Source organism: Bubalus bubalis, chromosome 6 (genome assembly GCF_019923935.1).
Source record: "Bubalus bubalis isolate 160015118507 breed Murrah chromosome 6, NDDB_SH_1, whole genome shotgun sequence".
NCBI classification, from domain to species: domain Eukaryota; kingdom Metazoa; phylum Chordata; class Mammalia; order Artiodactyla; family Bovidae; genus Bubalus; species Bubalus bubalis.
The window spans coordinates 53,511,324-53,534,950 of record NC_059162.1 but is presented as its reverse complement, the minus strand read 5'-3'; the positions used below and the strand labels follow the sequence as shown (position 1 = coordinate 53,534,950).

The 23,627-nt window shown below is 43.0% G+C and overlaps 1 protein-coding gene across 10 annotated transcripts in view; it reads left to right on the top strand.

Moving 5' to 3' along the window:
* The window catches only part of LRRC8D (leucine rich repeat containing 8 VRAC subunit D), a 132,237-nt gene that overhangs the window by 7,695 nt on the left and 100,915 nt on the right, over positions 1–23,627 (top strand). For 4 of the 10 annotated variants that reach the window (XM_025288308.3, XM_006063370.4, XM_006063372.4 and 1 more), the window contains exon 2: positions 13,563–13,720. The exons of 3 other annotated variants lie outside the window; for them this stretch is intronic. The gene's annotated coding sequence lies outside the window, so the exon portion shown is untranslated. Of the gene's footprint in view, positions 1–12,535; positions 13,120–13,144; positions 13,264–13,562; positions 13,721–23,627 lie in introns of those variants that run through there. 3 more of the 10 variants (XM_044944720.2, XM_025288309.3, XM_006063371.4) reach the window with 3 other exon arrangements.

The following is a 23,627-nucleotide window of genomic DNA, read 5'->3' as shown; positions in this document are numbered from 1 at the left end:
GGAACTTTGCCAGAAAAGACTTCACTTCCACAGCAACCCATAAATCCCATTGCTAAATCTCAGCATCAACAGATCACCAAGACTGCAGTGAAGTCTACAAATCTGGGAGGAGAAAGAAGTGTAAGACAGCCCTTCCCTCAAGGGTGTCAGCCTCCAGGAAGCTGCCTCTGCCGAGCTCACTCAACGGAGACCAGACAGATTCATGCTCTTCACATTGGGTGTGAAGTACCATCAATCACATTCTCTTTACAGGTTGTTCCCAATCCAGTTCTAAGAAATGTTTAAATATTCAAATTCTTTAGAAAATAACCCCTGTGATTCTTGCAATAATACCCTACTTCATAAGCTTTTAAGATCAGTTTATTATCATCTATAACTAGTTTTTTAAACTTAGGTCAAGAAGTAATTGGACAGTTTATGGAATACTCATAGGTAATAACAACCATCATTTATTAGGCATTTACTGATAATTCCAAACCCGTGCCCTGGAATTTACATGCATTCTCATTTAATCTGCAAAACAGTCCTGAGTGGAAGATGGACTTGTTTCCACTTTAGGGATGAGGTAACTGAGGCGTGAGAGGTTATGTGATTTTCCAAAAAAAAAAAAAAAAAAAAATCACAAGAAGTGGGGGAAGTGGAATTTGAAACTAGTCTTTATTTCAAAGCTCATTCTCTTATATATGGCGTTCCTCTCATTTCTCTTAGGTTTTTCTTCATTTTATAATACTATTAATGTTTCTGTTAAAAAAGAGAATCCGATTTTGAGTCGTAAAGAGACCTTGCAGCTCGTCTGGTTCCTGCTCCTTGTTTATGGACCATATCTGAAGCATGGGCTCACAGCTGAGAAGAGGGGAGCTGTGAGCTACCCTGCTCTGTAGGCCAGAGCGCTCATCAACACAGTGGTTTTAGAAATACCAGCCTGTCAGTAAAATCACTGGAATGAAAGTTGATCCTGGAATTGAGAGGGTAATTTAAAATCACTTGTTTTGGTGCTTTCTCTAGCCCTGTTCTCTTTTATCATCAATATTGGTACTAGAATGCCACTGTACCAGCACACACTAAGTGCCCTCCTCCTAATTAGATCTGACCCTACAGCACGACTGTACATAAACGTAAAAGGGTGTAGCTACTGTTTGGAAGGTGTTTTGTGCAAAGGTTTGCTGAATAAATGCTATCACAAGTATATGCAATTAAAGACAATCATACCCATATCCTCTGAGTTAATAATGAATCAATAAATATCCATATATTTATGTGATATATATAGTCTGTTTCATTCATAGATTTATTATGTTCAAGTATAGTCATTTCAGTGGAGTGAATTCACTCTGAGTTTCTACTTTAATGGTTTTATTTTTCATATTAATGTTTAGCTAATAATAAAGTACAGATTGTAAAATGGTCTGCAGTGTTACGCAGCTTGCGCAACAAATCCTCTTCCTACATGCACACACCACACATACAGCCTTTCTCTTTAACTTAGTGCTTATCAAGTATTTCTTTACTATGGGACATTTTCCTTTTCACTTAGTTGTAAGTTCTTTTCCTTATGAATTATACCTGGAAAATTCTGTACCAAGGAGAAACTTTCTGATTACCCCTGTAAGTTCTGCGCTAACCAGAGAGAGAGTTGGAGTTGGATATTAGCTATGGTCTTAGGCATTTACCAAACACTGCCTGAAGTGGGCCTCACGTGAGGTGACTTATGGCACTTGGTATTCACCTCATGGTAGAGTGATGGGGGTTGGGGAGTGGGGGCAGGCCTGGACTGAACCAGAAAATGCAGGTCCTGTAAAGGGGGTCCTGTTCAGCCAGTCTGTTCAGCAGCCAACTGTTGCCATATGGGAATGTGGGCCAGTCTTGACAGATCTTCACTGTAAGCCAGAAATCTGGATTACTTAAAAATCTCCTGATTTTGAAAGATTGGCTAAGCTCAACATTTGAAAAAGAACTTCCTGCAGACCCAATAAAATAGCTTTGTGGGTTGGATAGAGCCTGTGATCTTAGGCCCTTAGAGATAGATAGCTCTTGAGTGGCCAGGTAAATGGAAGCAGAGGATTCAACAAAAAGCATAATACACTTTTAAAAAGTTGAAACAAATGGAAACTTTATGTCATTGTTTTGTGTAACCCCCCGCCCCCACCTTCCCCTGCCACATACACACAGAAAGCAGAACAAAGCAAACCAAAATCCCCATACTTGTCAATGTAATAATTTCTGCTCTTTAAACTTGATTTATTATATCCAGAGTAGATGTATTTGATGGGGTTTTCCTTCTAAGGAGTAATGATTGAGGGAGAAATATGTAGAGTATGGGAGCGAAGCAGGTAGAAGATACAGCTGTGGGAGGCAAGTGGCCCCAGAAATACCGAACACAGGGTAAGAGCCGCTGGAGGTGAAGAAAGATCATCTATCCCAGAAGAGAAGAGGAAGATTTCTTTATATCTTAGAATTGATTTGGGGGGTACTAGGAGAGAAAAGAAAAAGAGGAGTCCTTACCTGAGAAGGGAAAATTGTGATCTGATACACATTTAGAAGTAGTGCGGAACCTAGTGTGGGTAGGTGGGGGCTATTGTCTTGCCATCCCTTGTGTGCATGTCAACTCGTGGCTTCTGCAGAAGGAGAATTGGAGTGTAAATGAAAGGAGAATATAGAGTGAGGAAAGGAAGGGGGATAGAACAGCTGGCATCATAAAGTAAACCAGGAAAATTGAAAATGTTTCTGTTGTACAAACCAAGACTCTTCCCGCCCTTCTCTAGAGCACAGCATTGTTTTGAGGGGGTGTGCACGATGGCCTCCAGCTCCGAGATGGCTCTGGACATCAGCTTGCTTTGCTTGTGGGGAGTTGGTGTGCTTGGCACCGCTTGACACTGCCCCCACAACCCTTCGTGTGAAGTTGGTGGCAGCGGGGGCCACATCTGCTCCACCAGGCACGCTGCTTGGAGACCAGTGTGGGCTGAGTTTTAGCCTTTCTTTCCCTGGGCAGGACACAACCCCAGACCAGTGTTGTGACCCTTCCTTCTAGTGCTGCTGTCTTTAGTTTTATCTGCTCTTTTGGGGAAAAATCCTTCCATTGTTTAATCTGTTGTACATACGCCCTCTCTGAAAGAGAAGAGAGGTGATTTTTAGCAGAGCTCTGTGTCTAGCTGAGTCTAGACTTTTAGCCTGAAAGGGGATTTTTAAAATCATTTTTTCTCTCAATCATCCCAGGGATAGCCCATTGTTCCTGGAATTCCAGCATTTTATGGGGAAGATAATCTTTTGATTCATCAGGTTTTATCCCAGTCCTTAGGACTGTCATCCCAACGTGATCTGGACCATGTCTTTCTCAACTGGTATAACTTTAAATTTTTAACACTTCGGTTGCTTTCAGATATAAAGTGAATTTAAAAATTTTCCCCTGTGTTAGTTAGCTTAATGCTATAAGTGTCTTGTTTTTTTCCTCAGTGTGGAAGCCCGTTTGTAGTGTTGAGAAAATGGGTGCAGATTTACTTGCACTGTTGCTGGGAAGAAGGAAAATTCTTTAGATTCCACTGTTTGTTCTTCCAGGGACTCTAGTCCACAGATGGAAATCCTGGAGGATCCTGTCAGGAAGTGAAACTTGTGAATAAATCTTTGTGCTGTTTTGGGGCATTATGGATTAACAACTTGTCTAAGAAATCTTCTTTAACCTTCTAAAACACACTTAAAAAAAGAATACAATCATGGAGACTAATCTATTCTGGAAATAATAATAGGAAGCACTTGCTTGTACTTAACACGTGCCTGGCACTGTTGGAGCACTTTATGTGTTTTTAGCTCACGAACTGCTCACAACAGCCCATATTGTAGCAGAGGACGTCAAGGCCTAGTTCCCCGTCTGGCTGCGCTTTCCCATCTCTGGGAGCAGCCAAGGGCCTCAAGACCTCAGAGCTGGAGGTGGCAGAGCTGTGATCGAACCCAGGCATTCATGGCCTGAGGACTGCATTACAGCCTCTTGTACTCTTCTCGTGGGCTTCCCTGGTAGCTCAGCTGGTAAAGAATCTGCCTGCAATGCAGGAGACCCCGGTTCGATCCCTGGGTCATGAAGATCTGCTGGAGAAGGGATAGGCTACCCACTCCAGTATTCTTGGGCTTCCCTGGTGGCTCAGATGGTAAAGAATCCACCTGCAATGTGGGAGACCTGGGTTCAATCCCTGAGTGGGGAAGATCCTCTGGAGAAGGGAAAGGCTACCCACTCCAGTACTCTTCTCTCGTTAAGGATCTCAAATAGATCTTAGAATCTTCTTTTGCTTTCCCCCTCATTTCACCATTATCAAGATCAGGGTTTGATTAAAACAAAAGGAAAAAAAATTATACTCCTTCCCTAACACTTCATCCCCAAACCAAATGAGCAAACAGCATGGTCAGTAGATATTTTCTATCTTGGCACAGAAACTAAAGGGTCTTCCTGGAGCCCTGTCCTGAGACACCGGATTGATCCCTCTAAGGGCTGCAGGTGGGGCCTCCTTTCTTTGCACCAGAATTGTTGTTAAGAGGACAAAAACTACCTTACCTTTACAACTTAGGGATTTGGTGAGCTTCTGAGAATGTTTTGAAATTGTTTTTCACACTTCGTAAAGGACAGTGGGAAGGGCCAGGGGTTTGGAGCTTAGAGGACTTGAGTATTGGTCCTGTCACGCTTCTCTACTGACTGGACTTCTCGGGACTTGGGTTTCATCCCCTGTAATTGGTGGAGAGGTTGATAACAGCAACAGGATTGATTGTGTGGGATAAGCTGCATACTACACGTGATGATATTTTACTGACAACAGTGGCCATGTGTATTGGGCATTTGGGAACCAGCATGTTCTTTGTGAGTCTCGGAGTCTCTCTCATGGGTGGGTGGTGATGAGCTGGATGCCTGGGAGTTATTGGGAAGGTTGGCATTGATCTGAGCTTCTCTCCTTTCCTGTTCCCTCCTTACCTGTGTTCCAGAGTGACGATAGTGTGGGTGTCGACTCAGTTTCTGGCCCAACTCCTTTTCCTTGGTTTTCCCCCCTCCTACTTTGGGCTCGCCTCCAGTTTGCCTACAAAGTGCTGTTTGTTGTGAGGGTGAAGCAGGCATTTCTCTGGGCAGCGACACTGTGGCTGCAGGCAGTTACTGTAGTTCAAAGCAGAAAGCCAAGCTGGAGTAGGAGGGACAGACAGGGCTTGTTCGTTAGAATTTTGTACATTGATTTTTGAAGGAAAGAAAGGGGATTAAGAGATGACTTCTCAATAGAAATGTTATGAAATGCCCTTCATAACAAAATTGGGCAAGGAGAAAGGGCTTTAAGAAATTTTAAGAAATCACTGTTTATCACTTTGAAAGCAAATGCTTTTTATTTATTTATTTTTGAGTGGAAGCACATGCTTTTGGAGCTCTTCTGTGATGTGTCTGTGATGTATTCTAGTAGGGAGGGAAACAAAAGTTGATCGAGAATACTAACAGCTATCATCTTGGCACATTTTATGTGGTCTGCATTGGGCCAAACACATTTCTTGTTTTATGCTCAAATCAGTCCTGAAGGTAGGGCTCCTTCTTTGTGGCTCCCATTTCAAAGATCATAAGATTGAGGCTTATAGTGTTTAAATAACCTACCAGTGGTTAGAGTGCTTGTGAGTAACTGAGAAAGTAAACTTTGAAGCTGTCTCACTCTCATCCATGGTATGAAAAGTGAGTGAGCTCCATGGCCCTGCTCTCTGGGGAGACCAGTCCACAAGCAGTTCGGTGTCATTCAGTGCAGCACGCAGTATATGCTGTCATTTGTGCACGAGCTCACTTTTTGGACATTTGCTCAGAGGAAGGGGAGACTGATTTTGGCTGGAAAGATCAGAAAAGGTTTCACAGAGAAAAATAACTTGAGCAGCCCGGACTTGAATGATGAGAAAGATGGTGACTGGTAGGGAAAGGGTGGGTAAGCTGAGGGAACATTAGGGCAGTGAGTGCCAAAGATGTAAAAGAAGCATGTGATGTGTTTGGGGAATGGTGCAGTGACAGAGTGAGGGATGTGGGCGCCAAGGAGGGCAGAAAAGTAGTTTGGGACACATCACAGAGGGCCTCAAGTGTCCTGCTAAGGAATTTGGACTTCATTCCTTTGCCTTTGAAGGTTATTCCATTAAAGGTTCTTGAGAAAGGAAATCATTTAGTCTCTATCATGGCTGGTTCTGGTGGCAGAGTCTAGAAGGGAGTAGAATGTCTGCAGCAAAAGTTCCCCAACCAGACTGCAACATAGGGTCGCCTGCGAGTTTCTTAAATGTATAGATAATGGGCACATCCCATGCTACTGGCAATCCCTCCTGCCCTAGACATAGTATTTAAAAGCCTGCAGATGATTCTGAGTGCAGTCAGATAAGGGACCTCTAGCCTTTAGCTCGGAGAAGGCAATGGCACCCCACTCCAGTACTCTTGCCTAGAAAATCCCATGGACGGAGGACCCTGGTAGGCTGCAGTCCATGGGATCGCTAAGAGTTGGACACGACTGAGCATCTTCACTTTCACTTTTCACTTTCATGCATTGGAGAAGGAAATGGCAACCCACTCCAGTGTTCTTGCCTGGAGAATCCCAGGGATGGGGGAGCTTGGTGGGCTGCCGTCTGTGGGGTCGCACAGAGTCAGACACGACTGAAGCGACTTAGCAGCAGCAGCAGCAGCTGCCTTTAGCTATTCTGAGGCCAATTGTGAGTTTGTCATCATATCATCAATCTCATTTTTAAACCTTAGGAGGGGGCCAGCAATCAAACCTTGGAGAAGATCTATTTAGGTTTTATCACTTGCTTGTTATTCTGTATATATATTAAATAATCTCAGAATATCATCATTTTCACATAAATTTCCCACCCATATTGAGAATGCAGTATGGCTTTAATCTTCATGCCTTTGTGTTAAGTCCCCTACCCCACCCCTTTCTTTAATTTCAAATGAAATGGATCAAGTAGCATTTCCTTGGTGACTGTCCCTTCATCGACAGTCTCTCATGAGCTATGGAGTCCACTGTGTGGGGCATGGTTTCTACAGAGCTAATAGTTCAGTTCTTCAGTCTCTTAGGAGTTGAATGAAATGATGCTCACTTGTGCATTTCCTGGGACCTAGTGTGAATTAGGCCTTTTTTTTTTCCCCCAAATGTCTTGGACCTCTCCTACTTCCGTTTCTTGATTTCTAAATCTACCGGGAAGGCAAACAGTTCTACCAAGGGAAAAGCAATTTCTCAACATTAAAAAAATTAGAAATGATAATTTATGCTTAAAAAAATAATGTTAGTCCAAGTTTTTTGCTCTCTTCCCTCTTCTTTCTCTGCTGTTCTTTATCCTGCCATGTGTTTGCAAACCATTCTCATGACCTTCTGCCGGAGCGGCATATTTGTAGCAGGGCCAGATTATACATACGCTACTGACTTTTTCATCTGACCTCTAAATTCAGCCTCTGAGCCCCTTCATTTCTTTGAGTTTTGCTAACAAAGTCTTCTTGTTGAAAGGAATATCATTTCCCATGGAACCTTACTGATGGTCTGTGCAATAATAGGATCATGCTTTTTGAAGTTCAGATGGAAGGTCCTAAAATCTTAAACATATCCAATTTACTGTTGCTTACTTTACTTAGTTCAGTCTTGGCATTTCAGGTCCAGAGGCGGTTACTACCCAATGGGCACTCTCAGCCCCTCCCTGAAAATTAAAGGGAGCACAAAAATAAAACCAAACTTCTTGTTTTTCTTCACCTCTCTGTTAATTTAACTGAGTCAGTTGGCTTGCCCTCATTTGCTCTTTTCACAGCTCCCAAATTAATGGTATGTGCAAATTTGATTATAACAGGGTGGACAATTCTAAGTTACTTTTGAATACAAACTGAATACTGTTCCTTGTTCTTTTCTTCATCACACTGGTAGATATAGCCGGTGTTTTTCTTTCCAGCCTGCTTAACTCCTGTGTGGATCTTGTAGCCACTTAAGTTTCAGTTGATTTGGCGATCCTGATTGTATGGGACACTGTATCAAACGCTTCATCAAGATCAAAGCAGGGGGCGTGCACTGCATTCCCTCCCCTTGCTCATTCAGTTGTGTTGGAGGCAGGCAGTCCTGGAGCCTTAAAATCCAGGATTCTGATCAGAGTAAGGAAGCAGCCCTTCTTCCCAACTTTACTGTTCTGCAAATATCGTTTCCTTTCTTTCCATAATTCATTTATTCAGCAACATGTAGCAGGTGCTATATCCCTGACCCTGCATAACCAGTGGTTACATTCTTGCTGCAGAAAAGGAAACCTCTGAGCCTTTCACTTCTCTCCTGCCTTATCATGGGAGTATTCCTCATGAACTTTAATGCTGGAGAAGGCAAGTCCAAGCCAATTGTGTCTCCTTGGATGTAAAATGTGTTGGTTAAAGGTAGATTCTCTGGCTGGCTAGGCTGCCCATGGTCTGGTATTTGCTAGGTAGTATTACTTTAGGCAAATTATTTAATAGCTCTGTGTCTGTTTCCTGGTTTGTAATATGGAGGTAATGGTAGTTCTTGCCTCAAAGTGTTGTCAGGAATAATTGAGTCAGTACGTGTAAAGTGGTTGGAATTTGTTTAGCTAGGTTTAGTTTAATACTTGATGAATAATCTTTCAAAAGTTTATAATAACATTTCTGGATTTTCCAGGCACTTTGTTTCTCTTTCCTGCTGTTGGCCTTAGTCACGCCACTACAGGCAAAGGAAGGGAAATGAAGATGAAACTGTCTAACTTTGCCACCTTGTAAGGCTCCATTTTAATAGATAGTTGAGAATTGATATATCAGTAGACAGTGATGTGTGTGACTTCTTCCCTATCAACTCACCTAGTGCTAGTTCCCAATGTGTAATTGTGCAGATATTTAGGTATTTTTAAAATCCTTTTAAGAACGTTATTGTCTTAGTAATAAGTACTATATTCATTTGACCTGTTAAGACAAATTATTTTAAGTTGTTGGATTCTTTAATATATTATTTTTAAAGGATGCCCAAAGAGAATTTTTTAAATATTTTTTTAATAAGGAGGCAGAAATACCCACTACAAAAGATGAATAGACAAAACATGCCTTCCAAAGAAAAATATCTTACAGGACACTGTTTAGTCTACACAATACACATCATGATCAACAGTCAGTAAATAACTCAAGGCTGTTCATGCTCAGTCTGTGCCAGGAGCAGTTTGAATACTTTAACTTATGTACAAGTATTTGCATCTAAGCTAAGCCTTCATGGTTCCTTGCTAATCTTTCATATTTATACTCACTAAATCACAGTACATAAGTCATTGTGACCCACTTTACATATATATTTGCATTCTAAGTTGGAAAAAATGAATGAAGATTTTGTCCATTACAGTTTGACCAGTGGATCTGTTTTATTATTTTATTAAACACTTGTCAGCTGCAACCTAAGATCAGATTGAACCTAATTTATATTGACATATTGCTGAAAATCAGTTGCCCATTGCAGAATACATTTATAGTTTACACTCTCAAAAAACTTGGCAAGGGGATGAAGTCACAGGATGTAGTTGAGAGAGAACATTCCACGTTGTGTTTTAAAAGTGAGAGTCTTCTGAGGAAAGGATGTGTAGCACAGAATAATAAATCCACAGCCAAAATGCACCTACTCATGTCTCCTCAAGAGGAAGAACAGACCCAGGGTGAATTTTGGCTCCATTACCTACTGCTTTGAGAAAATGACTTAACACCTATGAGCTCTGCTGCTTCTAACGCGGTGGTAATGAGTCCTCCCTGCAAAGGCAGTTCTGAGACTCCAGTGAGGCAGTGCACCTGTGGGTCCTACGTAAATAGTACTAATTCTGCTCAAAATGTGTGTGTTGAAGTACACATAGCAGCTCAGGCCTGTAGCCATCCTGGCCTGTGTTTCTGAATTGCAGCTGGGTCTCCCAAGTCAGGCTGCAGGTGTTCTAGGTAATGCTTTCCTTCTCAGCTTCCTTAAAGCCAGGGAACTCTGTGCCCAAAAGGGAGCCTAAACCATCTTGCAGGCAGACTTTTTTTTTTTTTTTTTTTGCTGCATGTTTGCCATGGGAAATGATACTCTGGCTCCTTGAAAATGGCTAATAACCCTCTGTGGGTAAATGCCAATCAAGCCAGCCAGTTGGCTCTGAAGACATCTTTCTTGAAAACCAAGGTCCTGGTCTTGCAGAGGCCGGGAAGTGAGTGTGAGTGCCAAAGAACTCCTTCCCAGAAGAGCCTGTTGCATGTGCTACCCTGGAAGTGGAGACAGAGACAGGGATGCCACTGTGAAGGCTGCTGGTACAGACAGGCAATCTCTTAGGTAACCAGATGGCTTGTCATGTTTCTTTTTTTGTTTGCAGAAAATCCTGTAATAATGGCCAGGAATCCTCACACAGAGAAATCGCATAGCAGACATTTTTAATCGTCAAAGTAAGGACTTTCTCTTTGAAGATGAAGAAATATAAGGAACATCATTTTTGGATATGAGTTTATCATCTCCCCCTCCACACCCGTTAGTCCTGAGGAAAGCGGTCTCTTGTCACTTAATTTGGAGCTTCAAAAATGGCTTTCACACCCTTGCTGTATTCATCCATGGATTGTGGTACTTAGGGAGTGGAGACTTGAAAAATTAACCTCCAGTATTCTTCCAGAATCAGTTTTATTTTTTGTGGTGTCATTTGTGCCTACCCAGGAGCATTTTTTTCCTCTTTTTATGAGGTTGTTGTTTTAATATTTTTTTCCCTACTTAACAGTGGCAAGCAAGAAACAACTTCCATGAAATACAGAAGGAGCAGGAGAATAGCTGAGCCATGGGAATGTGCAATATGTTGCTTAGGCCTTGTGATGGTTAGGATACATATATGTGGGGAACAGATGCAATCTTAGGAGTCTTGCATTATCCAGACTATGAACTTTGGGATCCATACAGCTTGACTTGAGCATGTTTCCTTTGCTTTGTCTCAAGAATTTAATTTTTCTTTAGAGGTTTTTCCTTCAAGGCTCTTGGATTAATAAGTAATAGCAATGAAGGCAGGGATACCAAAAAGTATTTCAAAATAGAATTGTATCCAAAACATAGTAATTATCATTTTTTATTTTTTTTAAATGAGAGAGAATTGAGAGAAATTTGAGTTAACTGCTCTCTGTCCCTACTTTGTAGGAAAGAAATGGCAGGGCTTTGGGACGAAAGATTAAGTTTGTGAAAAGAAATGAAAAGTGGACAGGTCAGGAAAAACAAGGGACTTCAAGAAGGAAAATGACAGCAGCAGAGGCAGAGCTGGACCCTAAAAGGATGCTAAGAGCCCTCAGGAGGTTTTTTAGTATTAGCCCTCATGGCACTGTGCGGACCTGAAGGATGGGAATGCATCTGCTTCTGCTCAACCCCTCCTGGCACACTTGAACTGCCCTTGGTCTTGACTTACCCGCTCTGGAGTTCCCAGAGGCTGTGCTGCTGAGTAAGGTGGCAGGGAAGGGCAAGTGGGACACAGTTCACGGGAGACAAGACAAGAGCACTCACTTTCTCCCTCACTCTCGCCCTCAAATGTCTGGGGTCTCACTGTTGCCACGATTCTTAATCTCCTTTTAATACATACTCTTTCTTGGCTTGTCAAGAGGCTAATAGCAGCATGCTATTGACAGGTGAGTGTGAACTCAGTGCTAAAACAGAAGGAAATGAAAAGTGAGAGAATTTCAAATTTCATCAAGAGTGGAGTTCATGCGTGTTTCGTTCATTTTGTGTGGGTGTGGTTTTTGTTTGTGTGTTTGTTTGCCTTCTTAGAAGAGCCCAGTTAGAGTAAAAGAATTCAGGGAACAAATATTAGTCAGCAGATTAGGTTCTGAACTGAGCAGACTTTGTACCTTGGCATATAAGTGGCTGCTGTCCCATAACCTTCTGAACTTTTGCCAGTGAATGGTTCTGAAAAGGCTGACAGAGCCAGTGGTAGATAATGGTAAAGAGCACGGTGTCCTCTGCTTGAGTCATCAAGGTACATATAATTCAGGTGGGTAAGGAGCCCAGCTAGTGTGATGGAGTGATAGTATGGACTTGCAGGCTCAGTGGGAGACAAAGGGATGGATCACGGATAGTCACTGGGCTTGATTTTTCCCTGAGAATTCATGATTGTTTTGAGAATTAGAGTGTAGAGGAAGTGGTGCAGACTTTATACTTAGAAAAGACCTCTCCACTTGACTACTTTTTAGCTAAGACATCGGGATAGATACTTAACTTTTCTGACCCAGTTTCCTCAATTGGGAATGTGAGAATAGGACTTTTGCAGATCTATTGGGAAATATTAAGATTTAAGGGAGTTTAAAATGAGATGCTAACACTGAGCAGGAGCTTAATGTCCATCAGTTTCTTTCTACTTCAGTCAAAATTGAACTTTTCATATAGAATAATCATTCATTATATACTATTTTCCATGTTGAGTTTTGAAGCGAGAATAACTTAAGCCATCACCTTGATGATAAAAGAAGCTGATCAGAGACAGTACTTTAAGTGCTTGGCAACCTGATAGATTCTTGGGCAAGGGCAAGCACGGTAAGGATGAAATTGTTCTCACTTGCAAGCCCAGAAGCTGGGCACTGAACGCTCCTAGAGCTGGCATACTCTGCTTATGGCAGATTCCTAAACCATTTGTTAGCAGGACCCTGAGGTCTGAGTGAACTCCGGGAGTTTGTGATGGACAAGGAGGCCTGGCCTGCTGCGATCCGTGGGGTCGCAGAGAGTCAGACATGACTGAGCCACTGAACTGAGGTTCACCTAAGTCGGAGGGTAACAAAATGGACATAAACCCACAATTTGGGAACTGCTTAGTGATTTGTATGCCCAGAGAAATACTTGTTTTTTGGAAGCATGCACTATATGCATTCTTCACTATATGCTGATCTTTCATGTGGAATTGGTATACATAAATATTAGGGCACTATGCAGCTAAGGGTCTCAGTAGAGAGGGAGCCTAGGAACACAGAATACTGCCCCCCCCCCCCCCTTCTTTTTCTGGCAGTTCGTGTCTGCTGCGGGCACGTTCTCCCGTTTGAGTCAGCCAGGCGCAAGACAAGTCTTTTCCCATCCTGAAGCTCTTTAGCCTGCTGAGCTGGAATGGATATACGGGGATGTGACTCTTAAACTTTAAAATCCAGCTTCCTTTCCCCTGGTAAGGATTGTCTGGTCTTTATACCGTCCCCTCGTCGGATTTCCACCTCCCACCCCCACCCCCGCCCCGGGGGCGGGAAGGAGAGGAGAGGAAAGGAGGAACCCCTAGGCAGGCAGGCAGGCGGACGGCGTGGAGTTGACTTAGGTAGCGCGGGGAGGGGAACCCAGGCGGGGGCTGGAAACGGAAGGGCTGCCAGCGCGCCGCGGGCGAGGCGGCCGGCAGGGGGAGGCCGGGCCGAGGGGCGGCCACCTCGCGGGCCGCCGGGGTGGCGGGTCGCCCGCCGAGGAGAGTGCTGGGGGCCGCCGACCGTGCGAGGCGGGCGGCGGCGGTTATGCAACCCGCAGCCCCCTCGGCCGCCCTCCCCGCCGGCCTGCCTCCCTCCCTGCCTCCGCTCGGCCAGCGCTCGGATCTCTCCCGTTCTTTCTCTCCCCTGTGTGTTTCAGACAGGAAGTGCACGGCCGTCTGTAACGTGCTGCCGGGTCCCAGGATGGAGGAGTGAAGCCCCCGCCGCATCGCGCCGGTCCCAGCTCGCGGAGCCCGCCAGCAGCCAGTCCCCGGAGAGGAGAGCGCCCTGAGGGTGCAGGGTGGCCGGCTGGTCCAGGTGCGAGGCCGGGTCGTGAGCCCGCGGGATGGGCGCTGGGCTGTCACTCAGCCGATCTGCAGCTCCGCGCTGCAGCCTCACTCGCGTGCATTTTCTACATTGTGCGCCCCTGGCTGCTTGCTTTTTCGGAGGGTCTCTCCAAACTCTGTGGCTGTGCTGCCTGCGGGGTGCAATGGACACGGGCGCAAACGCACGCGCGGCAGCACGCGGAGCCCGGGGACCTGCCCCGCTTCCTCACCCACTCACTCGAGGCGGGAGCTTTCCAGGCAGGACTGACTGTGCTTGGGAGGCTTCCTGAGTCCTCAGCTGCCCTCTCCACTCTTGCCTGTCTTCCTCCTGCCGCCTGAAGCAGCGGCTCTTTGTTCTTCACTTTGTTCCCTGGGCCAGAAGTTATTAACAGTATTGTGAGTGGGTGGGGTGGGGACCTAGGGGAGAAAGAGGATGAGTTGAGGGTGGTGTGTAAGGTGGAGAGGGAAGCAAGAGTCCTGGTGTCCAGACTCAGAAATCCTGCTTCTTCAGCCAGTGCAACAGAGGAGTCCAGGCTCTTTGCTTTCCATTCCGGGAGAGCCAGACTGTCAGGACCTAAGGGAATTGGTGATGCACACACACACACCGGAAAGGTAGTGACCAGGAATGAGGGGCAGCTAGTTGTGAGATGTTTAGTCTGGTGTCTGGTTTGTTAACTCCAGTCGTGGTTTCTTAGCCAGGCTCCCTTACTGACACAGAGGTACTTTTAAAGGTAGGAGCCTGACATCTTTATTCATTAAATGCCATTTTTCATCAGAGTAAAACTGAGAATGAGTTTTCTCAAATTCACTAGGTAGATTACAATTCACATGCTTGTCTTGCTCCGTCTCAGAAGTGCAGAGGTGAAGAACAAAATGCTAGAGCAAAAGTTGGTTTTCAGCACAGACTTTCTGCTTCTTCATTTCTCTGGCAGCTCCTCTCTCCAGGGACTAAATCAGATGGACTTCTCCCCACCTTCCCTCCCCCAGTGAAAGCCCAGCCTTGTTTTCCTGCCTTTATTTATCTGTCTGGTTGAATTCCAGCCTTGCAGAGGGACACCAGGGGAGGTGTGATGGTTGAGGAGAGTCAGTTTGGTAGGTAGGAAGATTGTAGCCTTAAGTTAAATGTTTGAATGATGTTAAGCCAGTGACATCGTCTTTTACTTGCTTTTGGAAGAAGGGATCCAAGCAAATGACTGGAGGGAGAAAAAGGAGATTCTGCAAAGAGGGGTCTCTTTTTGTAGCAGGGAGGGAAAATGCACAATCGCAGTACTGTGTACACTTAGCCCCTTCATCATATTGGGTACTTGAGCTTCCTCAGGAAGCAAAGCCTAAATTCATGATGTTCTATGTTCATCATACCCACTCCCCCCATGCTGAATTTTTTATAGTAAAACATATTTATTACATAATTGATTTTGCTTTGAAAGGAAAATCTTTGGTAGTTTCTCAGCCTGGTAAATTTGTACTTTCCCCTCCCTTCCCCTTTGTTTTTCTTTTTAGCAGCATGGAGGTAATTTGAATTATAAGATCCCATTATTCCAATAATCCTTCAGAACTTTAATCTCTTAAAATGCAGCTGCTTTGAGCATTGTGATATTATCAGTAATTGGTATAACTGTGTGAGCATTAAGTAACCAAGATACACTATGAGCACTGAGCAATTAATTTTATCTTTTTTTAGATAGATGTAGACTTCTTAAATTTGATTTTCATATGTCTGTGTTTGTGCCTCTTCTTGCCAAATGCATCATGAGATTAAAAGTGAAAACAAGTCATTAAGAGAGATTCTTGAAAGGAAAGACCTGTTCAACCATTTGTCTCTATTTTTTATACCCAGGTATACTCTTGGCCCTCTGGTTCATTAATTTACTTGAGGACTTTCCTCAGCATCTGTCATTCTGTTTCAGGTAAAATAGAACAGCCTTTGTGACCTCTCAAACTTATCCCCTACTTAGGAACAGGATTTATTCCCACTCTAGTGGAATTTAATAATAACTAAATAATAACCCAGAATTAATAATATGTGGCCTTTAGATCCTCATTTTCTGTTTGTTGTTGTTTAGTCAATAAGTTGTGTCCGATTCTTGTGACCCTGTGGACTCCTCTGTCCATGGGATTTTCCAGGCAAGAATACTGGAGTAGGTTGCCATTTCCTTCTCCAGAGGATCTTCCTGACCCAGGAATCAAACCCAGGTCTCTTGTATTAGCAGGTGGATTCTTAACCGCTGAGTCACCAGGGAATCCCCCTATTTTCTGTTTGCTGCTGCTGCTAAGTCACTTCAGTCGTGTCCGACTCTGTGTGACCCCGTAGACAGCAGCCCACCGGGCTCCCCCGTCCCTGGGATTCTCCAGGCAAGAACACTGGAGTGGGTTGCCATTTCCTTCTCCAATGCAGGAAAGTGAAAAGTGAAAGTGAAGTCAGTCATGTCTGACTCTTAGCGACCCCATGGACTGTGGCCTACCAGGCTCCTCCGTCCATGGGATTTTCCAGGCAAGAGTACTGGAGTGGGGTGCCATTGCCTTCTCCGTATTTTCTGTTTACAGAGAGCATTTTTCTCCATTTCATTTGTAATGTATTTTTTCTTTTGACAGTCTGAAACAGGATTCATTTATTCCATTTGATGGAGAGAAGAAACTGAGGCTGATAAAATGTGACTTGTCAGTGGTCATAGTAGTAAATGGACATGCTGGGACTTGAACAGGGATCTTAACGATTTATAATGCTCGGCTCCCTTGAAATCTGGAAAGTTGCTGCCTAAGGCAGAGATGGCAGTGATGATTCAGATGATCTTTCACCTTTCTAAAGGAGAGCTGATAAACACTGACTTGAGATTAACTTTACCTAAATCTTTAGGTCTTTTCCCATTGCTCTCTACCCAGAGTTTAAGGGGTTTTATTGTGTTGTTTTTTTCCATCTTTTACATTTACACTTCCTCTGTGTTGGTGACTAGATTTAGCTGTGTTTGCATCATTGTGACTTGCTTTCTGCTGCCAAAATTCTAATGGCAGGTTTTAATTTACAGATATCTTGTCAGGTCCTAGTTTGAAAGGTCAGATTAGCATATTTTAACTTCTTAGAATAAAAAAACACTTCTGGTTTACCCTTAGGACACAGTTTACATCCCAGAAAAGAAATGATAAATTAATAAACGATGTATATAACTCTCTCTACACCCCATTACCCTACATACATTATGACTACCTTACATAGCCCCCAGTTCAGGATAAGTTACTGAAAAGCTTATATTATAGAAAGACGTGGCCAAATCCATATATACTTTATGTATTAAATATTTTTGTAATACTCCCTAGACAGAAATGTTTATTTTTCTTATTTTTGCAGTGTTTAACATTGAGGTTGTCTTCAGCTAGGATTTTTATGTTACACTGAGAAGAAGATAAATTAAAATTTGGAGTACGTTTTCGCTGGGAAATGCTGGATAAAATATGTATTTTTTTTCTCTTGAACATTTTGAGTATCTGTAGTGATCTATATCTTCCCCTTTGTAGAATTGTGTCAGAGTATCAGGAGAAGGAAGAGAAGGTGGAAGAGGGGGGAGAAGAAATAAACTGAGTGATCTTTTCTGTTTTAAGGGAGGGATAGAATGATACATGTATATTTTCTTAATACACAATGCACTGCCATTTCTATCTTTGAACAGTTGCGATGGCTTGTGAACTAAGAATGAAAGGGTAACTACCTTTGATGTTAAATGCCAAGGGAAAGTTTATGGTCAGGAGAGGACGGGGAATGGAGATAAATGTACATTAGGATTTTCAATTTTTTGAAACCCTCTCTCTTTTTCCTTCATGTCTATTATAAATACAAACTGTCTTCAGTTAGAAATCGTGAACTTTAAAGCAGTGGTTCTCAACCCTTATAAAAATTGAGACACTTTTATTAATACTAAAAGGTTTTAAAAATTTTTGCTTCTTTAGAGTTTTCTTCTCGTTTCTGATGATTGCTAATTTTTAGTGACAAAGTTACTATTTAGTATTACTTAACTGGATATGTATTATAAAGAACGACCACAGCATCTTCCGTATTTGTAAAATAGTGGTCCATGTATGACTGAGACAAGGGTTCAGTATACAGACCTCTGCCAGGATCCTAGAGCCCATAGGTTGGAAACCGAGGACCAAAGTGAAACAACTGCTCCGGGCTGAAAATGCCAAAATGGTGACGTATACAGCATGTTAGCCATCAGGTTATAAAGATTCCCAAGCAGAATTTTTGTTCTTTGTTGAACGTTCAGTAGCTGATGTGTAAAATCCTGCTTTCGATCTGATCTTGTTTCCAGGTTAATTGTTTTCATGGTCAAGCTTTGAAGTCCTGCAGTTACTCAGTCATGGATAGCTAGAGTTCTAAGCGTTCTCCCGACATTGTCCGACATGTGCGTGCGTGCGTGCGTACCAAGTTGCTTCCTCACTTTTGACTTTGCAACTCCATGGACTGTAGCCCGCCAGGCTCCTTTGTCCATGGGATGCTCCAAGCAGGAATATTGGAGTGGACTTCCTTGTGTTTGTGGAGTCAGGACTCTGACACCAGTCCCAGGGTCATCACTGTCAGAGCTGCCATCAGAAGCAGCCTTATATTCATTTCCCAGGAGCTAAAAGAGACTTCCTAACCTTAACCTTTGGACTGCAAGGAGGTCCAACCAGTCCATCCTGAAGGAGATCAGTCCTGGGTGTTCACTGGAAGGACTGATGTTGACGCTGAAACTCTAATACTTTGGCCACCTCATGTGAAGAGTTGACTCATTGGAAAAGATCCTGATGCTGGGAAGGATTGGGGGCAGGAGGAGAAGGGGACGACAGAGGATGAGATGATGGCTGGATGGCATCACCAACTCGATGAACATGAGTTTGGGTAAACTCCAGGAGTTGGTGATGGACAGGGAGGCCTGGCATGCTGCGGTTCATGGGGTCGCAAAGAGTCAGATATGACTGAGCAACTGAACTGAACCTTAACATTTACAGTTTTCAATAAGTATATGGAAGAAGAGAGATAATTTACCCTGTTCTGTACTGGGAAAAGCTGACATCTAAGTTTATATTGAATCTGTCTCTCTGGTTTTCATGTCTGTTGCTGAGGTTTTGGTGTTCTAAGATGGATTAGGCAGGACACCACAATCTGTTAGGGTTAGTGCATGATGCACTTTTTTCTGATTAAAAAAAAATCACTTTCTATTTATGAATGCTTTACATGGATTATCTCTAATCATCCTAGTGTGGTGCAGTTTGGGTATTATTGATGTTTTTTATGTAAAGAAACTGAGGCAAGTGGAGACTGTAACTTACCCAGGTCTCATGGACAAGCTTAGGCCAGGCCTTGGATCCAGGTTTGTCCATGGGGTCGCAAAGAGTTGGATATGACTGAGCAAGTCACACACATACACATACACACGCTAAAACATCTGTGGCATTAGATCTGCTTCTCTCTCTGTCCTTAACCTTATCTGTGAAGAGAAATGAGAACATTTTATTTAGTCTTACCTACCGTTTTAGCTATAAAGAAAGCTGAGTGCTGAAGAATTGATGCTTTTGAACTCTGGTGTTGGAGAAGACTCTTGACAGTCCGTTGGACTGCAAGGAGATCCAACCAGTCCATCCTAAAGGAAATCAGTCCTGAATGTTCATTGGAAGGATGTTGAGGCTGAAACTCCAGTACTTTGGCCACCTGATGTGAAGAGCTGACTCATTTGAAAAGACCCTGATGCTGGGAAAGATTGAAGGCGAGAGCAGAAGGGGACGACAGAGGATTAGATTGTTGGATGGCATCACTGACTCAATGGACATGAGTTTGAGTAAATTCCAGGAGTTGGTGATGGACAGGGAGGCCTGGCGTGCTGCAGTCCATGGAGTCTCAAAGAGTCGGATACAACTGAGCGACTGAACTGACTGACCTTTTTAGCAAAGATTCCATTAAAATCCTACCACATATGCAAACTGTAGAAATAGGGACATGAAAGGGTCAACATTTTATAAATGTTTTTGACTTCCATGCAGTATGTATGTGCTATTTTCCCCCCAAGGAACATTAGATCAGATCAGTCTCTCAGTCGTGTCCAACTCTTTGCAACCCCATGAATCGCAGCACGCCAGGCCTCCCTGTCCATCACCAACTCCCAGAGTTCACTCAGACTCACGTCCATCGAGTCAGTGATGCCATCCAGCCATCTCATCCTCTGTCGTCCCCTTTTCCTCTTGCCCCCAGTCCCTCCCAGCATCAGAGTCTTTTCCAATGAGTCAACTCTTCGCATGAGGTGGCCAAAGTACTGGAGTTTCAGCTTTAGCATCATTCCTTCCAAAGAAATCCCAGGACTGATGTCCTTCAGAATGAACTGGTTGGATCTCCTTGCAGTCCAAGGGACTCTCAAGACCACAGTTCAAAAGCATCAGTTCTTCGGCACTCAGCCTTCTTCACAGTCCAACTCTCACATCCATACATGACCACAGGAGAAACCATTGCCTTGACTAGACGGACCTTTGTTGGCAAAGTAATGTCTCTGCTTTTGAATATGCTATCTAGGTTGGTCATAACTTTCCTTCCAAGGAGTGAGCGTCTTTTAATTTCATGGCTGCAGTCACCATCTGCAGTGATTTTGGAGCCCAGAAAAGTAAAGTCTGACACTGTTTCCACTGTTACCCCATCTATTTCCCATGAAGTGATGGGACCGGATGCCATGATCTTCGTTTTCTGAATGTTGAGCTTTAAGCCAACTTTTTCACTCTCCACTTTCACTTTCATCAAGAGGCTTTTGAGTTCCTCTTCACTTTCTGCCATAAGGGTGGTGTCCTCTGCATATCTGAGGTTATTGATATTTCTCCTGGCAATCTTGTTTCCAGCTTGTGCTTCTTCCAGCCCAGCATTTCTCATGATGTACTCTGCATAGAAGTTAAATAAGCTGGGTGACAATATACAGCCTTGACGTACTCCTTTTCCTATTTGGAACCAGTCTGTTGTTCCATGTCCAGTTCTAACTGTTGCTTCCTGACCTGCATACAGATTTCTCAAGAGGCAGATCAGGTGGTCTGGTATTCCCATCTCTTTCAGAATTTTCCACTGTTTATTGTGATCCACACAGTCAAAGGCTTTGGCATAGTCAATAAAGCAGAAATAGATGCTTTTCTGGAACTCTCTTGCTTTTTCCATGATCCAGCAGATGTTGGCAACATAAGTATATTGAATCTATTTGTGAGTGTTTCTTGAGGCAGTATTGTCCACAAGGAGTATTAGGACATAAATATACTAATTTTACAACGAACTGCACAGAATATTGTCAGTTTTATATCTCCACCAGTACTACATGTGATTCCTTTTTTTATTAACTGATTTCCTGAATTTGCTATCCATTAGCTGTTCATTGTGGCTCATGGATCATTTCTGCCTTGTTTTGATTATAAGTGAGGTTGAGTGTCTCTTCATTTACTTAATTTAATTTCCCTTTTCTGTGAATTGGGTCTCTTGCCCTTTTCTTGTAAGAAGTTCCTTGAAAGAATTCTTATGGAGTTCCTTGTAGATTCTAGAAATGAATCCCTTGTTAGCTGTGGATATTGTGAATACTTCTATTCTGGTAAGTCACTTGTCTGATAACTTTGTGGTGCCCTTTATTAACATCAACTACAGAATCTTTAATTATAATGTAGTTGAACTCACAATTTTTAGTATTAGTTGTGATTATACATTTTGAGTCATTTAAGAAACCCTTCTGTATTCTGGGCTCACATGGCATCTCTTCACTTGTTTAGCTTTATAGGTTTACTCTTGGGTTTTTTTTAATGATTTGGAGCTTAAGATATGAGGTGTATATTCATTTTTTAAAAAATGTTCATATTGTGGGCTAGCCAGTTTCCTCAACACTGCTTACCAAATAATCCACTCTTTCTTCACATTTTTTGTGCCACCTCTAGCATGAACATGTACATTTATACAGATCACTTTCTGAGATCTATATCTTGTTCAGGTGGCTTATTTGTGTATTCCTGGGTCATTGATTTTTAAATTACGAGGGCTTTGAAATATGCCTTATCTTGTTATATGTACATTTATGACTTGGCCTTATTAGCATAATTGATATAACTTTAAAAGTTCAAAAGTAGTTGAGATTATTTTAGGTATCTTTCTTGCCTGTATTTGCATGTGTGTTACCCAGTGGCTCAGAAGGTAAAGAATCTGCCTGTAGTGCAGGAGACCTGGGTTTGATCCCTGGATCCAAAGGATCCCCTGGAGAAGGGAAAGGCTTCCCATTCCAGTATTCTTGCCTGGAGAATCCCATGGACAGAGGAGCCTGGTGGGCTACAGACCACGTGGTTGCAAAGACTTGGTACAAGACTGAGCGACTAGCAATTTCACTGTAACCCTTTACATCTACAAACATTTTCTAGAAATATGTTTACTCTTTGGGAACATTATTTATTTAGTAACAATTTAATTTAATCCTAACGTTCCCAACATTCCAATTTCTTTTCAGTTTTATTATTGTTGTTGTTTAGCACTGATGGCAGCCTTTCATGCTTGGTCATCTTTGTAGGGCAGTGGGCGTCTCACTTCCAAGTCCCCTCTTTCTTCTTCAGTGCCCTGCACATGCTCATGGAGCTGGGGTGTGCCTTCCCGATATGGCTTTTGAATGAATGTTTTATGAGGTGTGATGCCGTAATACATGGCTGAACACTCTTGAAAGCCCATTAATTATAGATGTCCCTTTATTAATGGGAAGACACTGCCAGTTGCAGCTCAGGTTTTCTCCAAGTTTACTTTGCTTCACTCTGTTCCCAGTTCATGGGGTCTCATTCCTCCTTCAGTTTCCTATATATGTCACACCAAATGCTAGGTTGCTTTGTTTGATAAGCAGGCATTTACATGCCTTTGAAGAGTAAGTGTACTTTTTCCTTAGTATACATGGGATGAAACCATGTTGTGGATAACATGGCTTATTGGAAATTATTGTAGGGGACAAGCTGTGGCCTCAAAATAGATAGTATATGACATGGTTCATCTAGGCCTTCTGGTCCACGAATGGGTGATAGGTGTATTTTATTTTTCTTTTGTCTGATCTTCTTAAGTTGCTTTGTGTATATAGGAGAGGGATACAGTTTAACAACTGACATGTACTAGGCTTGCACAAAGTCTGATAAAATGATAATGTAGAGTGTTCTAGAGTCCAAAAGCTGCTTATAAGATCAGTGTCCTTGGATTGTTGTACTTGTTCTTCTATTGTGCTTTAAACAGGCTCTATTCACCTGAATTTGATGATAACAGCCCTAGCCACTGACGTGACTGACCTTACATCCTCAGGAGAGGACTTCATCTAAGTGGACCTTTTCCATTTCTCATTCAGGCTCCTCTGTGCTCACCTCACCAGCTGTCAGACCCACCTATCTTCCTAGCCTCCTCTCTATTCAATTATTCTGATATACTTGACAGCCATGCTGCTTCATTTGTTTAACAGACATTTGCTGAGCTCCAAACTATTACCTTAGTTCCTTTATCTCTTTTCCTCCTTTCTGCTGTATACCAGTCATCATGATAAATTCTTTTTTTTTTTTTTTTAACTTTTCAGTGTTTTAATTGGAGCATGATTGCTTTACAGTGTTGTGTTGCGTTCTGCTGTGCAACAGTGTGAATCAGCCATAAGTATACATATCTTCTCCCTCTTGAGTCTCCTCTCCACCCCCATCCCAGCCCTCTGGGTCATCACAGAGCCCTGAGCTGAGCTCCCTGCGCTGCACAGCAGCTTCTCGCTAGCGATCCTTTTCATATGTGTCAGTGCTACTCTGAGTTTGTCCCACCCTCTCCTTACCCTCCCTGTGTCCACAGGTCTGTTCTGTGTATCTGTGTCTCTATTTCTGCTCTGCAAATAGGTTACAATGTGAGTATGACACAGTTCCTGACCTCA